Consider the following 12,849-nt stretch of genomic DNA (forward strand, 5'->3'; position numbering starts at 1 on the left):
TTTCCGGTTTTCCGCTTTTGCTATTTTCTCATTCGCTGTGGGATGCTGCTGCTGCAATCGATGTTCTGATAGCATGTCTTCAGTGGTGAGTATCAGTGCTGAAGTTGTTGGGGAATGTGAAGATGCAGCTGCGGCTGCCACTCGAGTGTATCGAGCAGCATCACTCTGCAGCTCGTTGAGGTAGGTGGTGTGTTTGGGGCGTAATCGCTTCCAAACAGATACGACTACAAGAAACTCCTAACCGGAAACTGCGCGTGAGATTATCGGATCTATTTATTTACAGATTACGCTCTTGTTGGTCATATCAAAGTTGAGTATGTGATTATCACACTATCGGGAAAACAGTACAGAATAGGTTAGAATAATATAATGGTAAAATATTAAAATGTAATTTTGGTTGCCTATGTTGTGTCACTATGGTGCAAACTAGCGAAATTCGTTTTTGACCGTTCTGACTTTTCAGAGGAAATGTGAAACTCGACAACATTTCCGCTGCGAAACTAGTTCACACATACATTGAATCTGCACCCCAGTGCACATAAGTTAGCATTGATTTCTTCATGCAGATATCTCATGAAGATATCTCACTTTATTCCGACGCTCGTTCGTGCGCACTCACCCCATCCAAAGAGCACTTCGGGAGCTTCGAGGACTTCCTGAAGCAAAAGCTGCTTTACTTTCAATTTTCAACAGTTTTCAATCTTAACCCCTCGTGATATGGTTGCGTTCGAATTTTAATCCAAATCTGCAGCGAAAGGCGTTTATTAGTCGCGCATTAAAATTTACTAACCAATAAAACTTTACATTACTTTCGTGTTGTGTTAATGGCGCATGGATCCAGCTACAGCAACGGTCTTAATTTCAATTCGTTTCTTTTTTATATATTTCCGTCCTACGCAGTGCACGAGTAAATAAACGTAAATAAATAAGTGTGCGCGTAAAAGTACGGATTTTTATATTTACACATCAATTTCGTCGTCGTCGCCGCGTGGTGTGTTTATATTCAACATTCAACGGGTTTATTCAAGGGCGAAATTGGTGTATTAACGGAGTTTAACTTTTTTCGATGGCAGGGTTTTACCGGTTTGCTTTATGCGGATATTCAGCGCAGGCCAAACGATTAATTTGCAGTTGTGGGATTTTATTATACAAAATTTAGTTAAAAATATAATATATAAGTAGATTTCTTAGGTCAGATATATATTTATATATTTTATTATAAAGAAATAAATATTACGAAAATTTTTATAGAAAATCACATTATAAATACTTCAAAGGACGTTATAAATTATTACACAGAAGCTATATATCTCTACGTAACCGAGTTTGTTTGGTTCTTTTGAACCTGTTAATTAATTACTAAAAGTACAGCCACCGATAGAGTATTTTTTGATTTCCCAGTATTTTATGTCGCTTGTTGATTTGTAGCAAAGCTACTCTGTGTGCATTATCAAAACGCTATTTAAATTGTGACCAAACTCTGTTTAATCAAATTTAATCAGTGCAATCAGCAACATTTTATATGTATTTTACATAATGAAAAATATCAAAAGCAGTATAATAATGAATAGCACTATAGTTATTCAACAGCATAAAACCAACGATTCAGTTTTCATATCCTTTTAATTAATTAATATTTGAAAATAAAATAAAACAATATTATAAAACAACCTTTTATATACGAGTAATAAGCTTGTGGAGCTGGTGTTTTATTTATTTTTCGTTTTATAAAATTTATTAATTACAGTATTTAAGTTGAAAAGTTTCTAAGTTTACAACTCACAACTCCGTAACTCTATTGTAAGAATGCGAGTATAAAGGATTAATATTTGCTAGGTTTATGCTATTAGCCACCATTGTATTCGTCTTGCTCTTAACTATTGTTTGCCAGACAGACATCTTTAACATTTTCAACTTTAATACAGGATGTTAATTATTTTTTATACAAAAAATTAAAACTTCTATTATTTGTTTATTATTACGTTGTTTTAAATAATTATGAGGTGGATGTTTAATTTTGATAATTTAAGCATCCCCTGTATGAAAATTCCAATGACTCCGAGTATTTTGTTAAAATTTCAATTGAATTATAGCGAAAACTTTGGCGTAGCTGGTCTCGATGGCACTTCGGCAGGCAAGGCTGCCCAAGAATCTCGATTTACTCCTCCGTTCACCACCCAGACAGTGGAGAGTGGCGAGGGAATGAGATGGTGTGGTGCTGCTGCTGGCACTCCTGCTACTCTGCCGCCACTTCTCGGCTGGTGCCGCTTCAGCTGAATTGAAACTTGTTAGCCATTGAATCAGCCAAGTGAACTTTAAGTAATTACACATCGAACAATCCCCTTCTCGTAATTAATAAGTAATCGCCAAATGGATTAAAGTAATTCCTTTCGGCGGCCTTTCCGAAGACTGTCGAAAACTGAATCGATAATCATCCGCACATAAATTAATATTAAATTTATTCATTTAAGAAACAACAAACAAATGTTTTGTAAACCCGAAAAAAAAACGTGATTTTAAAGTGGTAATAAATGTTTTGTGTTAAAACTCACTAATGCTACTTGTAATGTTGGTTTTACTACGGTTTTTTCTACATTTTAAAGGATGCTCAATGTTGTTCACTGTTAAATTGGTATGGTTTTTACGTGAAGTGCATTTGTGCAGTGTTTACAGCTGTTGTTTTTATTTATTTTATGTTATTCTTTGCTAGACAATTTCTATTCTTTGTACTTTTGTGCGGTAAGCATTCCGTCCGCATCCTCAATCTGTTTCTCGTCCTCGCTTATTTTTTTCGTTTTCTTCATTTACCCAGTGCGCGCGTCTGATTTTTTCGCTGTGTGTGGCTTGGAATGTAAGTCCTCGGAAAAAGATTTAGTCTCCGGCCAGGAGGTTCACCACGTTCTCGTATATAGATTCTCTCGCCCGCCACATTTTAACGTCCATTTCCTGGCTCGTGAACTCGTGTGCGGACGCGCATTTCGTGGTTTTCAACTTTGTTTCTTCCGCGACATTTAACTTCATTTTCAAAGTGGTCCCACGGAGTTTTTTAATAAACCGCGATTTTTCATTCTCGGTGCGTCCGTGCGTAAGCGTCACTTCCACACTGAACGTGGCATCTCCCAAAATGGTGGCATATATATACAACCCACATTACATTTAACCGAATATTTTCTGATTACACTCAGTGTTTAAAAGGGGGACACATTTCACCACTTCCCAAAGAGTGAGACAAGCAAAAGGAAACGAAAAGAAGAGGCATCAAGAGCATAATGATGAAATGGTACAACGAGAAAAAGGAGAGGAAAAAATAAGAACGTTGTTGAAAATCGCCGACTATGAGAAGAACTGAGCACTGAAAACTGAAAGGAACAGCAGCGGACGATTTCAGATTTAATCTGCGGCCACAAACCGGATTCTGCTTTAATTGCAAAAGACGCGAGCGGTGCCGCGGTGCACCACCACCTTAAGCGGGCTCGCGAAGAGATGTAAAAGATGGCCGGATCAGATTGTCTACGAGTTGTCTGCACGCTTGAAATATTCCTGCCGAAGAGCGCGGTAAATCCGGGCACTTTTTCTACTCGAGTAAAACAAATAATACAAAAATGGCGGTTGCAAGTTCTTAGAGATTTTCACTTAGAGATGAATAGAAAATGCATTCCGGTTGCGTAAACATTAAGAATCAAGCAAAACTTTCCGGAAAACGTCGGAAATTACAACTGAGAACAAAAAGCAAGTTTTAAACACTGTAAAAAAACAAATTATAAATTAATTCATTCGCAATTGAGCGTAAAATCTACAAATAATAGCTACAGCATACATAACCACAGTTTGGGTGGTATGTTGGGCTGCATATGTTAAAATGTTTGAGTGTGACTTGAAACGTGTTCGAATGAGTTTGTTTCGAAAAACTAACAACTTTCTTCGGACACCCCTTTACAGCACCCAAGAAAACTCGCAAAGCCCCGAGCTTTTAACTTTTTTAAGCTCGTTGTTTTCAGTTGTTTCCAGGTCTTACCGAATCGCAGTGAAACAACAAACCGTCAACGCGTTCCACAATTCTACACCCTTGTGGAATTACCCGTCGCGCCACAAAGTCTGCTTTGTTTAGCTGGTGAGTTTTTTCCACGCTAAAAAAATAAAAGAAATAGTGTAATTGTTCGAAAAGTTACAGCGCCGTACAAAAGTCACGCTTTGACGGCATCCATCCAATCAAACAAAACTAATGTAACAAAATACTATAGTAGTTATTTTCGGTTAAACCGAAACGTGACATTTTGAGTTTGCAAGGCGTTGTCTTGCATTACCTCATGCCAGATTGAGTTTATTCTGTTTACACGGTGCTTAGTGATGCTTCGAGGGGGTTTGGTGCACGCGTCGCGACCCAGATTCAAGCATTATGCACGTTTGACTACGCAACTCGACGGTAATATTCTACAAATGGAGACATCCACCCTCCAAAAGCCAAAAATCCACAGCATTAAAATCGCAATTTTAGTGGACCTTTTAAACCAAAAAGATAATTTAACATCGGGGCGAAGAGTATGAAAAAAATTCTTTAATGAGTTTTGGATTTTCATAACTTTTAACGAGCTTTAAAATGCGCAGCCGCTGATATCGCCCGCCTCGACACGACAAAGTGAGCTTGTCTGCATCAAAGAGGATCACGGAATTTGTCTGAAGAACCATGGCGCAAACAACCTCTCACCCCCTCAAAAAAATGAAGAGAAAAAAGAAACATAGCTAAAAGTAGAAAATTGTTTATCCGTTGCTTTGGCCGTGCATTCGAAGACAAAACTCGCGAAACTTTCGTAATTATTTTTAATTACTCGTAAATTAACGCACGCGTTACTATAGCCGAAGAGAGTGGAGCACAGAAGAGGGCGCTGGAGTTTGGTGAGAGCTTTTTCACGTCGACTACACTCGACGGCTTTCATTAGTGATGCAATTATTTTCTTATAACGTTATTTAAATTAATTTTTTTACAATCATTACAGAATTACTATTTTAACCCAGGCGCTTTAAATACTCTCCGGTGACGTCCCCAGAGAAAGCATTCTACATCCGCGTGTGCGTTTGCATTTCCGCATAACTAATGCACGTCATGTCCGCTTATTATCCTTTAAAGCGAACTCGTGTTCCACGCGCTGAACAATTCGAGCGGATGCAGGTGAGTCCCGATAGCGGAGAGCTCAAGATCGTCCTCGTGTAACACAGGCAACCCAACGTGCTTTCACTCGAACGTCAACAAACCGGAGAACTGGCTCGTTATATTCAACTCGGTTATAGTGCTTGTTTGTTTATATTAATTAAGTGACAACTTGGATTATGCAATGCAACATCAATCACATCCGCCACTCGTGTGGCTAAGTGCTTACATATAGGTACCAGTAAAACCTAGGCAACCCAAATTGCATAACTGACATTTTAAAGTCTTTTGATGGTTAGGTACGGAGCAATTCGAAATGATTTATTTTGTCTTTTGTAATTTTGAGGGTTAATTTTCCACCCTTCGATGATTAGTAATAACTGGTTTGTGAACCCTTCTGGTAACGCCCGTGTGATTTATTCTAAACTTTTTATCGCTTCGTTCGCGGATGGTAATTGAATCAAATGGGGAATCGCTATCGATTATTAATGGTTTTAATTAATTTACACCCCTTCTCGTGCTCGGGGGTAATATCGTCGTCGGCGCTTATTAAAACCATTTTTCTTCCTCGCTAATTTTTACGACTTTTTTGCTTGCCGTTCAAAATTCTTCTCAACAGATTGAAAACACTTTGTATTAAAATTGAGATGAAGACATTAACATGTGTATTGTGTGTGCGGTAGAATTTGGCATGCACACAAATCATAAATATAAATTCCCTTAATTATTAAAATAAATGGCGCTGAACCGAAGCAAGACGAATGCTCACATCGCCCACCATCGTTCTGATAGCAGCGCCCATCCGCACCCAATACTGGGGGTTGGGGTGCGGCTCGGCGTTTGCCATCGGCGGGCGAAAATTGATAACGAAGCAATAATGCCGCGGGTGAACCGAACAGATTTGGGGAACGTAATTCGAAATAACGGCGTAATGAATATCACATACACATACACCAACTCACAGCTAGAAGCAATCCATATCAAAATTTTGCAATAAATATATGCCCACGTCTCATATGAGAAATGTGCGTGGGTGCGTGGATTATTACTTTGAACTACACAGCAACGGAAGATATAAGATTTAATTGACAATATGGGAGTGCCGAAGCGTGTAAGAACTTAAATATCTATTTGAACACATGAACACAAAGTTTCAAAAACTAAAAATTTAAAAATAAAAATTAAATTTTTGAATTTTCTTATAAAATTAGCTTGTTTGCGAAAAAATGTCAAAGATTCTATCAATATAATGTAAAATCATTGCTTTTAAAGGTTTTTATTGATAAAAATCACCTTTGTCAAGTTTATCCATGAATAAAAATGCAAATTGTAAAGGTAGCTAGCATTACTTATTCTTGCTCGCTCCACTTTGTTGCTTTCATGTTGAGCGCTCATAATTGAAAAGTATTTATGAGCAACAACCCCGTTTTGTTTTTTCTTTATCTCGATGTGCACCCGCGAAGTCGTTCAATATTTCCGCATGAATGCTAGTTAGCGCCGAACAAAAAAAGAACAGAACACACAAACAACAACTCAACAATCGTAGAATGCAACACAATAGCCGTAAGAACGATATAAGTAACTACGGGAAATGAATAAATATAAATATTCTTTATGCGAATGTCTTGGCGCGTACAAAGTGGCCTGTATAATTTATACCAGGTAGTTATTCTTCGCGCGCCGTTTGGTGTTTCCTACTTTTTACACCTTCGCGAAGCCATCACTTAGTCCCGGATGTTGGTGCTTGCGTCGCTTTTTATTTGCGCACAGCGTGCTTACTTCTTATTACGTGTTGCATCACCCACACTGCCAGCGCTGTAAGAGTGTAGACATGTTAGAACATATTGCTTATGAGTTGGTGCCGCAAGCAAAACACACGAAATGATAATAACCATGATAATGGCGGGTATGGCGGCCTGGAAATTATTCCACGGTGTTTCTAATAACACAGGCACGCAACAATTTGCGCGCAAATTATTTCTCGCTTGTGTCGTTTGCGGGAGCGCAAGAAAAACGTGTGTTTTTCATGTCGGCGCCTTGTTTATTTAGGTTTACACCACTTAAATTGAACCCCGAAAGAGAACGCAAAGAATTGAAGTACAGCGAAGAAATAACAGGTGAGAAACCGGGCTAATTTAACAAGGTGTCATTAATTTGTTTGTGTTTAATTTCAGCGAATAAATGAATTCATTTTCTTTTCAGAAAAAAATGTATTCATTTATTTAAAAATGTATCTAATGTGGTTTGAATTGAATTGAATTTAAAAATGCGGCAATAAAAGTTGCCTACATTACAAGCACAATGTATAGAAAGCGTTTTAGTCGCATTTAAAGACCTAAAATGTTCGTCAAAGAGCTGGTTTCGGCCGAGTGTTTAACCGTTTAGTTTAAATCCGACAAACATTTCTATCTCCTCCATTCTGTTTAATTTTCCTTCATTTCCCGCTCGACAGGTTCAGTTTTAGTTTCAAACGTTTGCGTCGCCAGTAAAGTTTATCTACGCCTAAAACTAGAAAGTAAACTAAACCAATGAATATGAAAATATGTCGTTCGCACCTACAATCAGATTAATTTAACACGTTCAGTTGTAATGCTGTAAAATAAATACGGCAACCTTAAATTTAATATTACGTTGATTTTAAAAAATATAATGTAAGTATTTTTATGCTGACCTCGAGTATATTCTTTATGTTTAGTTCGATTGACATTTAAACGACCCTTATATTTGTTGTTATTCGTCTGCGTCGCATTCCTGCGCACTTATCTTAGTTCGCTGGCCGTGCGCACGATTGATTCGACACCGCTGCGTGCAGTTTTTCGTCAGCGGTTGCAAGTTGTGCTGTGTTTGTGTTTACCTGCTGCTGCAATCCCAGAAACTACAAATTGAAAAGAAGTCAACTACGTTTACTTGCTAAAGGTATGTAAATCATTCTTATTCTTACGAGAACACTGGTGCGGTGATGGGTTTATTCTCGTTCGCGTATCTTTTGTCTTGTTCTTTTTGAGGTTAGAAAAGCATATTCCGGTTAGCGCGCGAAATCGAAGAAGAAAGTGTGTGTTACTATGTTGCCGGTGCTTTTAAATTAGGATTTCTGTGTGTAAAATGAAATTCGGGATCTAACTGAAAGGATATGCGATATGTGTCGGTGGTTTCACATTCGCACAGCCACTTTAACAGAAACACCGCATAGTGAAACCGAAACCGGTAAACTGCAAAACTGCGAAACATTGCAAGCGTAATGTAGTTAATGTAATTTTCATGTCGGTAACACGCTGATTTCTCGGAAATAAGTTTATTGAAGTGTTTTAATTTTAGCGCTGAATATTTAATTACTCGATTCATTAAGTTTGATTACGAATCTGCTGAGTTGAGGTTATTGATTAATTTATTCAGCAAATTTAATGTTTAATTTGCACAAATTAAAATTTGTATATCTCCTATGGTGGATATGTTTTAGTTGAATTATAGTTTGGTTGAATTCCATCCTAAAATAACAACAACGGTTCTAGAACAACCTTCCTTCTTGCTTTTGGCCTGGAAAAGCCCGAAAATCGCATAATGAATTTCTTATCTCTGCGCAATGCTGGCCGGCTCCTCGGAGACGGCACGAGCGTCCCCAATATGCTAAATTGAGGTCGCGAGAACGCGGAGCTAACCGATTGCCCCACGAAATTAGCCATTTCGGATGGAAATCTTGTCCGAATACTCGTCCAAACTTTCGCCCGACAATATGCGATTGTCTAAGTTTCGATACGCGCGCGCCCCCCGAAAGCCAATAATTAAATACAATCAAGTAAAATCAAGCGGCACTAACGGCGGCAATGGAAATCCGAGACCGCATTACAGCGGCTAGAAATAATTGGGAAGCCGTGGAATATGGCAACGGCAAACCGGAAGATGCCTGCGCACAAAACTTTGTTTTTGGAAATTGGATCAAATATCCACAAAGAGAGTTTGACACAGATTAATCTCATATTTTTTTGTGCAAAACACAAACACATTTTTATGAAATTAGTATCAAATATTGAGATTATATTATTTTGTCATAAATTAATTCAATTTGAGTAAATTTTTATGCTCTGCTTCAGCGATTGCTTTTGTATAATAATATCTAAAGTGTTATCATTGCCCATGAGGTATAATACGTTTTTCATCAAAAGAATAAAGAGCAGCGACAAAAAAGCGCGCCACAAAGGGCGAGCGGTATTTTTTGCGACCGGATGTTGTCTGCGCTCCGAAAAACTTTATCATTTATTGTCGCGTGTAGGACAACGCCGCCTTCGTCGCGCCGCCACCGAATGACGAAGCTTCAAGATTAATTATTTCAACGGGCAGTTTTTTTCTTATTGGACACCGCTGTCGTCTCGGCGCCCGTTTGTGTTCGCAATAAAAATAACACGTTAGCGCCCTAGATGTTTATCTTTATGTTTTTTTCTTCACGGAGAATTTACGCATTGTTAGTTTCACATTTCATATTTCATGTTTTTTTATTTTTGAGCTTTTGAGATTGTTACCAAAATAACAAGAATAAGCCAAGGACATGCATGTAAACATGTAATCAAAATAACATTACGAGTTTTTGATAAAATTAATGGAAATTTAAATTGGATTCCAAAAAAGCGCTAGCGCAACAACTTTTGCAAATGTTTTTTGCGCTTGGAATTTTCGGATATGTTTACTTTATACAACAACAATAAGAAAAGCTCATAGAGTAAAGTCAAGCATCAAGGATGCGACATCCTTTGCCAACAATTCCGTCTATTGCATTCTATTCGATTATATTCCGGGACGAAATGGGCATTCGGCACTTGTGCGCGGCTTTGCAAATCACAAACAGGAATGTCGCAGTACAAATATTGAAAGATTGCATATTGCAAAGCCTTTGAAGGACTTCAATCTCCGCGAAAACTCAATATCGTCATGTTTGACACAAAAAATACTAACGAAGTATACTTATTTCAGTTTGAAGTTGTTTATCAGACGTGATGTGTTCATTCAGTACCTGAAACAAAACAAAAACAACATTAGTACATTTTAAATTCCATATTTTATTGTTTAAAGTTAATTTCTTTTGTGTTTCACTTGAACTCTTTACATTCTCGTGCATTTTTCATCGTGTACTTTTAAAAATGTCTTCCCGCTCATGGCAAAAATATTTTTTATCATCCAAATCCGAATTAAATTATTCATTCCTGACGTGTTTGTGCATTTGTATCCGTCGTAATTTTTCTCCCGCATTTTATCCCCCACTTCCGCGTTTCCGCATTTCCGCTTTTTCCGTTCGCCTTCAAAAAACGAAGACCCATTCGTAGGTTTTACACCGCCGCGGCGTTTTTGTATTCGTATCTATACTCGAATTTGTCTCCTTTTCCAAGTGTCCACATGTGTGTGTTTGTTTTCCGTAGACGGGTGTGATTGTATGAGTATTCGCATTCGCAATTTGTTTGGCGTGAGCGCACAGCGTTCCCCGCATACTTTTCATTCAATTTCAATTTCATTCAAACAATGTCCTGGGCGCGCGGCGTCGCGACGCGTCGTTCAAACAAATCGCGCGTGTTTGCGATGTCGGCGAAGGCTAATTCGAGCACACACATACGCGCCCCCTGTACCCATCCTTGTGCCCATACCGTTGCCGCATCAGACGAGAGTTTAATAAGCGTCGAAATTCGCTATTCGATTCGAATTACCTTCACACGACTGTTCGCACACATGTAGGTACACAGTGGTACGATAACCAAAGGCATGCTTATGTGCGCACGCGCCGCCTACAGATAGGCAACCCAAATTACACATCAAGTGCAATTCGAGCGTTTGTGTGCGGAATTGCAACCGAGTTGCTATCGTGCGGATGCAGATATCGGGGATATTGAGAACATGAGGATTTTGTGGGTCGGGGGACGCATCGAATTAATAGAAAGCGCAAATAGTAGAATGGGGTACCGGGCGGGAAACGCCCACAGACAAACAAACAATCAAACAATTTCCTATACACACAATGTTACGAATGATGATGTTACATTTGGAATTATGTTTAAAGCTAAGAGTAGCATTAGTGACATAACCTCAAATTAAAAAATCTGTTTGCATTAGATGCACATGGTAATGGAATGATAATAATCAATAAGCCCAATTGCCAATTGCAGAATTTATGCAATTTGTGTAATTAATATGTTGTAATCGCACACGTTGGTGAACTGCATGTCAATGTCAATAACACGTCACACCGCATTCTAATTTTAGTTCACCACTCACTCCATTACTCGCAATTCCCATCCTCTATTCAACCTCAAACTCGGGCGCGAGAGGCTTAAAATTCCAAATTGCAAATTGTGCGTTGTGTTTGCATTTTTAATGGCGCTTTCTGCGGTCACGCGCGCAACCACTGACGTACTCTACGCCACTCCACACAACAGCCCGAGGGGATGTATGTTTAATTGTTTTAATTAAAATCTGATTGAAAAGTTTGCAATTAACGCACTTGTTGCATTTCGGTGCGCAATTTATTATTTCCCAAGAGTGTTTACCGATTCTACACGTCAAACATGTACACTGCAGATAACCTAAAAGTTAAAAACAAAACAAACTATTTAATGGTGTGATTTATGTTGTTCGCGGATTGTATACAACATTGATTTAATGATGTAAAATACTTATCACAAATGCACTAAAATCACTTGTCAACGTTCCACCACGTTCCGCACACACAGTCTCGGTATTCATTCGGCGTCGTAACGTATGTGATTATAGTTGACGACGGTCATTATCAATTGTCCGCACGCGTTGGACGTGATGGCAGTATTTTACGAGCACGTCGGGGATTCGGGGCCGCCGGTCAGACTTACCACAACTGCACGTGGTTGGTGTCGAACAACCATTTTTATAGGATAGGTTAGGTTATGTTATGTTTGAGGTTATGATGGTTATATTTAGCGCGCAAAAGGAGCGCAGGTGTGTTGACTGTCACTGCAACGAGGAAGTTAACAGCTTACCTGTTAAATTCTCCAAATGTGATTAATAATTAAATCGCATTACTTTCGGCTTAGCTGCGCGCATTGCACGCAACACACAGTGCGTTAATATTTAATCGTATCTAACCTAACAATTCCTTTGCGTGGCTAAACGTAGTGAGTTTATTTCGTTTTGTGTATTGTATTGTGTTTGTTTAGACCAAAAGTTTTAACTGTGGTGAGATTGACTGAGAAATTTGTTGTGTATTACCATATCTGCTGTTCCTACCCAGATTGTATTCCGCGACGGCTGTTCTAATTAAATGCAGGTTAACAATGGTTCACCGCGCATGTACCCCCCGCATGTCCCTTTACGTCTAGCACATGGGGGATGTGGTGGTTGTTGAAGGGGATGAGAGGAGAGAGCATGTGCCGTGTGTCGCCGACAGTGTTTACACCGCACGTCGGCGCCACGGTATGAATGCCATGAATCGCACGAATTGGTGCGTTGGAGACAGCCTCAAAACCACCGCCACCCCGGCCCTTTCCCACACACATTGAAGTTCTTCGCTCTTCTCAAGCTGGCTGGCTGTTTGTTCTTCGTGGAATTCTCGACTCCTATGGGCTAACATAGGTGGCGCTCTAGTTGAATATATCAAATATGGAGGTTTTTAATTGTGGTTGTGCTAAAGGGAGACACTCTTATCTCCCACTTACTCATTTGGTCCTTGTTTGTGTTGTTGTTGAAACTTGTGT

The 12,849-nt window shown here is 38.9% G+C and overlaps 1 protein-coding gene and 1 long non-coding RNA gene across 3 annotated transcripts in view; one reads left to right on the forward strand and one right to left on the reverse strand.

Annotated features, from left to right (window-relative positions):
• Positions 1–12,849, reverse strand: part of LOC135795317 (neuroligin-4, Y-linked-like) — a 141,767-nt gene that overhangs the window by 106,964 nt on the left and 21,954 nt on the right. The window lies entirely within an intron of this gene.
• The window catches only part of LOC135795318 (uncharacterized), a 32,955-nt gene continuing 28,039 nt past the window's right edge, over positions 7,934–12,849 (forward strand). Inside the window, exon 1 of the long non-coding RNA XR_010549062.1 lies at positions 7,934–8,062. This is a non-coding gene — a long non-coding RNA (uncharacterized lncRNA). The remainder of the gene's footprint in view (positions 8,063–12,849) is intronic.

The sequence above is a fragment of the Atheta coriaria genome, unplaced genomic scaffold (genome assembly GCF_025399875.1).
Source record: "Atheta coriaria isolate IRGN ID8LTWV9N9 unplaced genomic scaffold, Caltech_Dcor_3.1 hic_scaffold_7_pilon, whole genome shotgun sequence".
NCBI classification, from domain to species: Eukaryota; Metazoa; Arthropoda; class Insecta; order Coleoptera; family Staphylinidae; genus Dalotia; species Dalotia coriaria.